We start from the raw sequence: 9,912 nt of genomic DNA, 5'->3' as shown, positions 1-9,912 counted from the left end.
AAAAAACACAATAAATTATAGTTACTCTCCTGATGATACAAATTCTTGGTCTGTTCTACGAAAATCAATGCAAGAATCAATCAATGCTTAAGTTGCACCTCTTCAGATTTACATGGATGCAGAGAAAGCAGTTTAAAGTGTTTTTAACACAATTCTGAGCACACACACATATTTATCTATAAATGTACATATAGTAGTCTCTAAATTCCAGATGCAGCCAATTTTGAATTTAAATTGAGGAAATCCACTAAAACCAATAAGAATGAAAAGGAAATCATGATGAATAAATGACAAACAGAAATCAAATTTGCCATGACTAAGATTATTTTCCATCCTCTGCTAACCACCAAAGCTAATTGTCTATTTATTTCACTCCTTTTCCTGAAAAGTTTCCAGAAATGGAAGTGGTGCATATTGGTCTCTTATTTGAGGATAGATTATTTGCATTAGACAGAACACCTCTTTCTTAAAGACTTATCATGTTCCAGAATCTAAGCTTCTATCTATATATGTGGTAATTTTAAACCCACAAATATAACTGTATTTTCTGATATATATTCATGTTTGTGGATGCTTTGTTAAATATAAACAGCAGTAGTATTGTCTTAATGTTTATACTGTGATGTATTCGGTTGTTCACCAAATCACATAGTAAAAGGTATTAAGAGCTTTTAATAATGACTTGCCCTGTCAACAATGACAGTTCATTTTCTCACGATCAGGTGAACTTCTACCTATATTTATCTTCTCTACTTTTGAAGTTATGAAGAACCCAGGCCTAAGGACTTTAACAAAAGTTTGCAAGGAGCTCAGAAGGGAGACAATCCCAGAGGATGTTAAATGTAGCCATCCTGGAAGATTAGTTGAATATTTTTGACAAAATGAGAGGGTATCAATCTAAATAGTTTAAGGATTATCGAGTATTTTCCAGAACTGCTACATATTTTCAGTGTCCTCTGTGGATAATATTTTATGCCTTGAGTTTGAATGAACAGCTTTGTATTTTATCCACATAATATTTATCCAATAATATGTAACTATTTAGGAGAGCATGTTAATGTGTTAAAATACATTAAGGTCTTATTCAGTGTAGCACAGATGCAAAAAAAGAAGGGTAAAAAATGAACTTTGAACAAGAAGTCTCCATGCATCTTTTTGAAACTTCCCAACTATATATGGTCTTATTCACAATGAATAGTTAGTTGGGGCATTTTCTGTTATTGCTTATACTTTTTGCAAACATAACATTCTGCTTTTTCTGTTTACTGTTATTAAAGATTTAAATATATTATATTTTAACTGTAAGACCTGCAGTTACACAACATTCATGAGCTCTCACACAGAAATAAATTTAAATTCAGAAATTTAAAGTTCAAAAAAAGTAGCAGAATTTCTGTTTCTAAGGCATTGTTCAAACTTTCTCAGATTTAGTGGACTTCATATGCAGGCTAATGGATTTCATGTCAAGACACTATATATTTACTTTTTTTTTTTTTTTTAATAGAAACTTGGTGTATTGATCCATGCTATGTTTAGATCATTAAATCAAAGGCATTATACTTAAATTTATGCTTCATTTTATCTTCTACCAAATGGAAAAAAAATATGATAAGCTTTCTGTTGTGCAGGATGTAAGCCTTATCCAATAAGACATTTTCTTATCTTCCTTTATTTTTATGGCCACTACATTGCCTTTCACTAAATTAAAGAAACACTGTTGTTAATATTCATAGGATATTTTTCCCCTATCATGTGATCCAGAGCAGCACAGAAAATCATGTCCACCCAGATCTTCCAGGCTTCTTGAAACCTGAAATTCTTTCCCAACCAAGAATTACTGTGTCTAGAATTTTGTTAGGTAAATCATTCCTCAGGCTCTTCGATATTCACTATAAGCTGTTCTTGTTTAGAAATAGTTGAAGTCTTAGTCTGAATTCTGTACCATTATTGGTGGTGTGTGCCATTTCTTCTACACCTTTTACAGATCCATCTTTAGCAAAATTGTGTGTTTACAAAAATGTATGACAAAATTTGAAGTGCCAGTGTGGTAGGTAACTCCATTCTGAGGGGTGTCAAAGGCCCCATATGCAGAACAGACCCGCTTCATAGGGAAGTCTGATGCCTCCCTGAGGTCCATGTCAAGGACCTCACAGCAAAACTCCCCAACTTAGTGAGACCCAAGGGCTACTGCGGTCTCCTGGTTTTTCAGGTATGTAGTGATGACATTGCCAGGAGAAGTCCTGAAGCAATGAATAGAGATTTCAAGTCCTTGGGGAACTTGCAAGGGGCAAGACACTCACAGTGATTACAAAGAGGCTGTGAGGCAATTCAGGGCAGATATCAGGAGGTCTAAATCCCAGCTGGAAATTAATTTGGCTTCAGCAATCAAGGACAACAAGAAATTATTCTAGAAGTATGTCAGTAGCAAAAGAAAGACCAGGAGGAGACTCCATCTCCTGCTAGATGTGGGAGGAAACATGGAAACACATGATGAGGAGAAGGCTGAGGTGCTTAATGCATTCTTTCCCTCAGTCTTTAATAACAAGACTAGTTGTATTGAGGGAATCCAGCCTCTTCAGCCAGAAGGCAGAGGCTGGGAGAACGCCCCCCCACAATCCAGGAGGCAGTCCATGACTTACTGCATCACACAGACACACACAGGTCTATGGGAACAGATGGGATACACCCAAGGGTGCTGAAGAAGCTGGCTGGGGTGCTCGCCAAGCCAATTTCCATCGTTTACCAGCTGTCCTGGCTGACCAGGGAGGTCCTAACAGATTGGAAATTGGCCAATGTGATGCCCATATATAAGAAGGATCGGAAGGATGATCCGGGAAATTACAGGTCTGTCAGCCTGACTTCGGTCTCCAGGAAACTGATGGAGCAGCTCATCCTGAGTACCATCACACAACACATGCGGGACAACCAGATGCTCAGGCCCAGTCAGCATGGGGTTATGAAAGGCAGGTCCTGCCTGACAAACCTGATCTCCTTCTACGACAGGGCGACCTGCTTATTGGATGAGGGAAAGGCTGTGGATGTTGTTTACCTTGACTCTAGTAAGGCCTTTGACACCGTTTCCCACAGCATTCTCCTGGTGAAACTGGCTGCTCGTGGCTTGGATGGGCACACACTTTGCTGGGTAAAAAACTGTCTGGATGGCCGGGCCCAGAGAGTTGTGGTGAACGGAGTTAAATCCAGTTGGTGGCCAGTCATGAGTGGTGTCCCCCAGGGCTCGGTTTTGAGGCCACTCCTGTTTAACATCTTTATTGATGATCTAGACGAGGGTATCGAGTGCACCCTCAGTCAGTTTGCAGATGACCCCAGTTGGGTGGGAGTGTTGATCTGCTCGAGGGTAGGGAGGCTCTGCAGAGAGACCTGGACAGGCTGGAGCCATGGGCTGGGGCCAACTGGAGGAGTTTCCATAAGGCCAAGTGCTGGGGGCTGCCCTTGGGCCACAACAACCCCCAGCAGCGCTACAGGCTTGGGGAGGAGTGGCTGGAGAGCTGCCAGTCAGAGAGGGACCTGGGGGGGTTGATTGACAGCCGGCTGAACAGGAGCCAGCAGTGTGCCCAGGGGGCCAAGAAGGCCAATGGCATCCTGGCTTGTGTCAGCAATAGCGTGGCCAGCAGGGACAGGGAAGGGATCTGACCCCTGTACTGGCACTGGTGAGGCCGCACCTCTATTCCTGTGTTCGGTTTTGGGCCCCTCACTACAAAAAGGACATTGAATGACTCGAGCGTGTCCAGAGAAGGGCAATGAAGCTGGTGCAGGGTCTGGAGCACAGGTCGTACGGGGAGCGGCTGAGGGAACTGGGGGTGTTTAGTCTGGAAAAGAGGAGGCTGAGGGGAGACCTCATCGCCCTCTACAGCTCCCTGAAAGGAGGTTGCAGAGAGCTGGGGATGAGTCTCTTTAACCAAGTAATAATTGATAGGACAAGAGTAATGGCCTCAGGTTGAGCCAGGGCAGGTTTAGACTGGATATTAAGAAGCATTTCTTTACAGAAGGGGTTGTGAGGCGTTGGAATGGGCTGCCCAGGGAGGTGGTGGAGTCCCCATCCCTGGAGGTGTTCAAGAGTCGGGTTGACATAGCGCTGAGGGATCTGGTGTAGTTGGGAACTGTCAGTGTTAGGTTAATGTTTGGACTGGATGATCTTCAAGGTCTTTTCGAACCTAGTTGATTCTGTGATTCTCTGAAAATCAGTTATGGTAAACATCATGATGTGACAAAGAGCTAGCCTACTTTGAAAAGTTTAGAACCTCCAGACAGATACAAATAAGATAAGAAAAAGCAGACACATGTTAAATCATCCAACAGCAAAGGGGATACTTTATGGAAATGAACTTGCAAGATAATAATTTGAATTTGACAAGGTGATAATTAAAGTCCCTAGATAGACTCTTTCCACATCTGTATGCTTTTCAGTGAAGTTGGTTAGCATATTAACTACTGTTGGAGAATATAAAAAAATATTCATAAGATGTTAAACTGCATATTGTTATTCATTTCAATTTGTATAATAAATGTAACAAAATGCAATACATACAGTGTTACACAAGAGGTAATAATCTCTATTATAGACTTATTTTAAAGCACGCTGATACCATACAAGACTCTCAGATGCCAGTTTTATCCAGAGAAATTCAAACCCTTTAATATTAATTAGTCTTTCTGGCAAAAACATGGTGATAAATTTCTTTTGAATGCGAAATACTGAGGTCAAGACATTTTCAGTGGAGTAGCTGGAACTATTTTATATTGTAGTTACTAAATAATGACTATCAATTGGTACTTTTACTGGAAATACTTTAATAGCAGCAGACTTTGTGGGGAACCTTTGAAGCTTATGTCTGTAATAAAAGGTTTGTTGTTAACCAGTGATAGCTTTTTGGATGAACTTTAAACAGATAGCCCACAAAAACTCTTGGTGTATTGTTGAAGACCCAGTACTCTCTCACATGGAATTACTGAGTCAATGAGAAGGAATTAATATACTTCTATAAATGAAAAAAGTAGCAGTTGGCAATATAAACATTACACATCTATGTTACCTAGCAGATTTGAGTGTCATGTACATTTTAGATTGTGTTAAGAGTACATTTTTAAAGTAACTCTTCTGTTTGTCCACACTTATGTGGAGTCCTGTCATGCAGTGGTTTCAGGATGCTGAAACAGTAGAGGAATAGGTGTTGGGGAGCTCACCTAGCACACTCCGGGTACAGATGGGCATTTGGACCCTTGGGGCCAGATAAGGGCTGCTCTGAAGTAAAAACACTACATATTTACCTACACTGTGGTCATCAGGTCCTTGGCACCAACTGCTCTGCTCTGCAAATCCACTTTAATGGACCATATTAATTGTTTCTGTAGACATAGTCTCAGTGTGACAGATAAGAGAAAAGTGCATGTACATTAAAAAACAACTACCAGAAGCACTGTGGGATACTTCAAGTCTGGGGAATGACTGGCAGCACCACCTGGAGAGAGATGGAAACTTTACCACTTAAGGTAAAAATTTAGTGTGAAGAGCTCAAAACGCTGGGAGAGCAAAGGATTATCGAGTCTGCCACAGGAGTGATTGTCGTCTCTGAGTCAGTGGAGTGAAAAACATAGAAAACACGATGATATGAAAGTACTGTAAATGTCTATATGACCCAAAAGGATGGGTTTTTTTTTTTTTTTTTTTTTTTTTTTTTTTTTTTTTTTTTTTTTTTTTTGTATTCTGTGTCCCTAAATGAAGGAAAAACTTTGCTTTGACATAACTTTTCTCTTAAATTGACATTAGTCTGTCATCTTTTTCCAGTAGCAACATAATTATCATATAGCCAAGAATTTATGAATCATTTTGCAATGCTACATGTTTTTGTGAGCATTTAATGCTGCAACTTAGCACATGGTATTCATATTCTGTGTAGTGATTTCCATGCATCGTGTTTCTCTCATTTAACCGTGCCAAAACTTATTTTCAACTTGGAATATTTCTTCCTGACATTTTTATTCTTCTTTTCTAGTCTTCATATCAACACATCACTATCTGTAGAGAACATAGATGTCACAATTAGAAAAAAGGCCAATTCTTTTGCAACTTGATAGATTTTCCCCCATCTCTCATTTTCTTTTTGCTCAAAATACTTCATTTAAAATAAAACAGTGCAAAACATCAAGTTCTGTAATGTACTAAGTCAGTAGTCAGTGAAGTACTAAATGTCATTTAAGCATGGGTTTGCTATGATTTCCAAAAACATACAACGCAGTACTTCTTGATCTTGATCGATTTAATTCCATGCAATTTAAGAACATATTTAAAATCTTAATGATTGAGAAAAGATCAATCTTATAATAGCTTTTTTTTTTTCCTAGTTAGCTGCTACACAATTGTCCCCACAGGAGGGTACAAGAGTTATAGGTTATAGAGGGTTAAAATTCACAATAAATAAATATATTTTTTATTACTTTATAATCACAAATTATACCTTCATACATGTATTCATACGTTCATACTTAGGGAGAAAAAAAGTGCATTAAATCTACTTGCCATCCATAAAAGAACTTTAGTATTTTATGTTAACCAACTCAGTATTAACATACATACCCCTATTGCATTGAATTTCCTTGGCTTCAGTTACAGAAACGTGAAAAGGGAAATGAGGTTTCCTGCTTTATCTCAATTCAGCAATCACCACTCTACTTCTTAACTCCTAAATTACATTGTACATTGCATTTCCAGCTGCTTTCGACCTAGGTGTGAACAGTTGAATTAAGTCTTTAATGCAGAGTCCCACCTGTGATAGAACATGCTGGGCTTTTTTTTTAGATGTACAATGTATTTTTAAAATATCATTTTTTGGGGGGATGTCATATCCTGGTTTTAAAGCATGTTACAGTCATACAATACTTAATACAAATGCAGAATCATCAGAGAAAAAATATCTCTATTAATTACAACAAATGCATTTGCTAGAAATTCAGAACAAAGTAACCGGTTCTCAGAGAATTTTGTTTTCTGAATTTGATGTTAATACCAAATAAGAGTGATAAATACTGTTTGCAAATACCGCAAAGTAGAGAATTTAATTTCCTGATGCTGAAAATGCCTAAAACAGGATCACTGTAACAGTGACCTGTATGGTCAATTACAGAAGGGAAAAAATGTCTTTTGAAATATATATATGTATGTGTATATATATACACACACACACTGGTATATTTTAGTAGTATATGCCATGCAAAATGTCATCTGGTGTAGTGTGACAAATTTGCCATTTGTTTTTTTTTTTGTTGCTACTGTTTTAGTGAGAGAGCTCTCCTTAAAATTGCAAAATGTAACACTAACTTATTTTAAAAATGTATTTCTTCAACACTGACAGACAAAAAATTCTATTCAAATTTAAAATACTTTGAAAAAAAATAACCTTCTCAAGGAAGGAGAAAACAATTCAATAGGATTAAAATCTAATACCCGTGGAAAACAAAACCAAAACAAAACAAAAACAAACCAGAAAGAAAACTGTTAAAGGAAGAGAGAGACTTGAAAATATCCTTATAGAAAGTGCCTTTTGGTCACACACTTTCAACCAGACTGTTAAGCATCCTCTTGATTCATCTAGTGTTTTGAATGATTCTCAATATATTTGAATTTTGAATGATTCTCAATATATCTCTTGGGTTTGTATTTTTGTTTGGGCACAGCAGATGGATAACTGTGACTTTATTACAGGAATAAAAATTACAGGGGTAAAAATGCTCCACAAAATTTTAACACTGTGTCTTGCAACCAGGAATTCTTATTTGATGGTTTTGGGAAACCTTAAATGCGTGTGAAGTTCACCTAACGGCAGGAAAGATTGCAAGACCCAGGACTAAAAGCAAAGGCTAGCCAAAGTTGTTTTAGTGGCCATTAATTACTATATACTTCAATTAGATCTCACAAATAAGTGAAAGTGACTAACATTTTCCTTAATCTGAACCTCAGTTTGTAATGTTTGCAGTGCTGTCTGTCAGACACATTTAGATTAATGGGTTCAACAGTAAAGGTCAGTAACAAGCCTGAGGGTACACTGAAAATCCTGACAGTAACGTTTGCCAGGTGTTACTTCTGGAGATGGCCTGCTATCACTTACTGACCAGTAGCCCATAGATAACAGGAACAGTAAGCCTTTCACCACAAAACTCAGCTTATTTGATAAGAAAATTGACATTCCAGCCCTTCCCACCAGCATGATGTGTTCAGTCATTTCTAGGCATACCGTGAAAATGTATGGGACTGCTCTTATTTATATAGAGATCTGTGTCTGTGTGCGTGCATGTGTGTGCATATGTGTGTCTGTCTCCCCATCTTTTGTCCCCAGCACCATGTCTCAATAGTCTCAGTGGGACTATTATTACACTAAAACATCCATTCAGCAGGAGTGAAACAGCTTGCATTTGTCCTTCAGGGAGCTGGCTTAAAACAAGAAAAAAAAAAAAAAAAAAATTGACTTCATATCCATTGTCATTCTGTGGAAGAGAAAAATAGGTGTTATATATGACATAGTGTGGAAAAAAGCAAAAACTTGGGCTTTTCTAAAAAGTGAAAGTGAAAAGAGTATAAACTGATAATGCTTCAGGAAACATTTCCATTAAAAGATCAGAAACAATTCTATGCCGTTTATCTACCTTTTAATTTGTATTTATTTTCTTTTCCCCTGAAAAAAAAAAAAAAACAGTGTCATATTTTTTCAATTTCTTTTTCTTTTCTGACTTATTTTCCCTGTTGTTCATCTGTAACAGAGCTTACTTAAAACACTGGTTTTGAGTGGAGGGTAGTAGCACCTCAGGTTGCCCTGGGGGAAAAAAGGAAACCAGCAGAGTATAGTAATAGCATGCAGAGCACTTCTGGCCGCTCTGAACATATCTAGGACTTTAAGATGCAGAATTCAGGAGCAGGGAGCCGTTGGTGAGAAAAGCAGTTGGATGTAGTCAACTTGAGCTTCAGAGATAAATCATTCAAGAGCAAGGTCATTATAGCCATGCTGTGAGTTAGGGGCCTCCCAGCCCCTCCCTCACCACCTCCCAGAAAGACTTTAAGAGAGATTAGAGCAGCAGGATGAGAAGACAAAAAGGCACCCTATTCAAGGCAGCTCTGTGCAAGCCAGGCACAGATGCATTGTCTTTTTCGCAGTTGTATGGGGCGGTGAGATTGCAACCCTGATGTCTGCCTTCTCCTCTGGCTCCCCGTCATTGACTGATCACTTTCAGCTGCATCATCCAGGAATTCACTCATTACTAACGATGAAAAGGTTTGCTTTCTTCAGTAATCACCTAGGCAGGCTCAGCTGCCTGCTTCTGCATTCAAGTAAATATTAACTCGCCTGGAAAGCCTTTTTCTGGAGTTGGTTGTGTGTTGTAATTACAGAGTGTGTTAAGAGAGAGACGGTGGTGTATCTACTATGCTGAGGGTAGCCATAAGGAAGTAGCAAAAGAATATCGATGAGTTCTTAAGATTAAAACTGCATTCAGCTAGTAGCAAACTTTGGAGCTCTATCTAAGTTATGGCAGCCACAGGCTAAAAGTCATGGGAGAGGGCTGTAAATTAGGACCCTGCTTTGTAAAACTAACCAGTGAGGAAACAGGGTTTATAGAGACAGAGCGTAATCCAGGGACTGCAGTCAGGGAGCTAACACAGTATTTTTTCTGAAAATGGAATAAAGCGAGACTTTTTAAACTGAGGTGAACAAAAGTTTCATAAATGCTAGTAAATGTTACACGTTGGCAAATGCCAATTAATTAATTTGGATGTGTAATCCTGACTGCTTAAATTTAAAACCTTGCACTGAATTTGCCAGTGTTAAATGACTTTAAAGCAAGAAGAAATTACAAGCCTCTGAGCAGTTACTTTTCCCTCCGAAGTTTCTGGAAAGTGCTTCCTTACAA

This window comes from Athene cunicularia (genome assembly GCF_003259725.1).
Source record: "Athene cunicularia isolate RWA chromosome 1 unlocalized genomic scaffold, athCun1 chr1_part1, whole genome shotgun sequence".
Classification (NCBI taxonomy): Eukaryota; Metazoa; Chordata; class Aves; order Strigiformes; family Strigidae; genus Athene; species Athene cunicularia.
The sequence above is the reverse complement of the archived record's forward strand: the minus strand, read 5'-3'. Positions refer to the sequence as shown.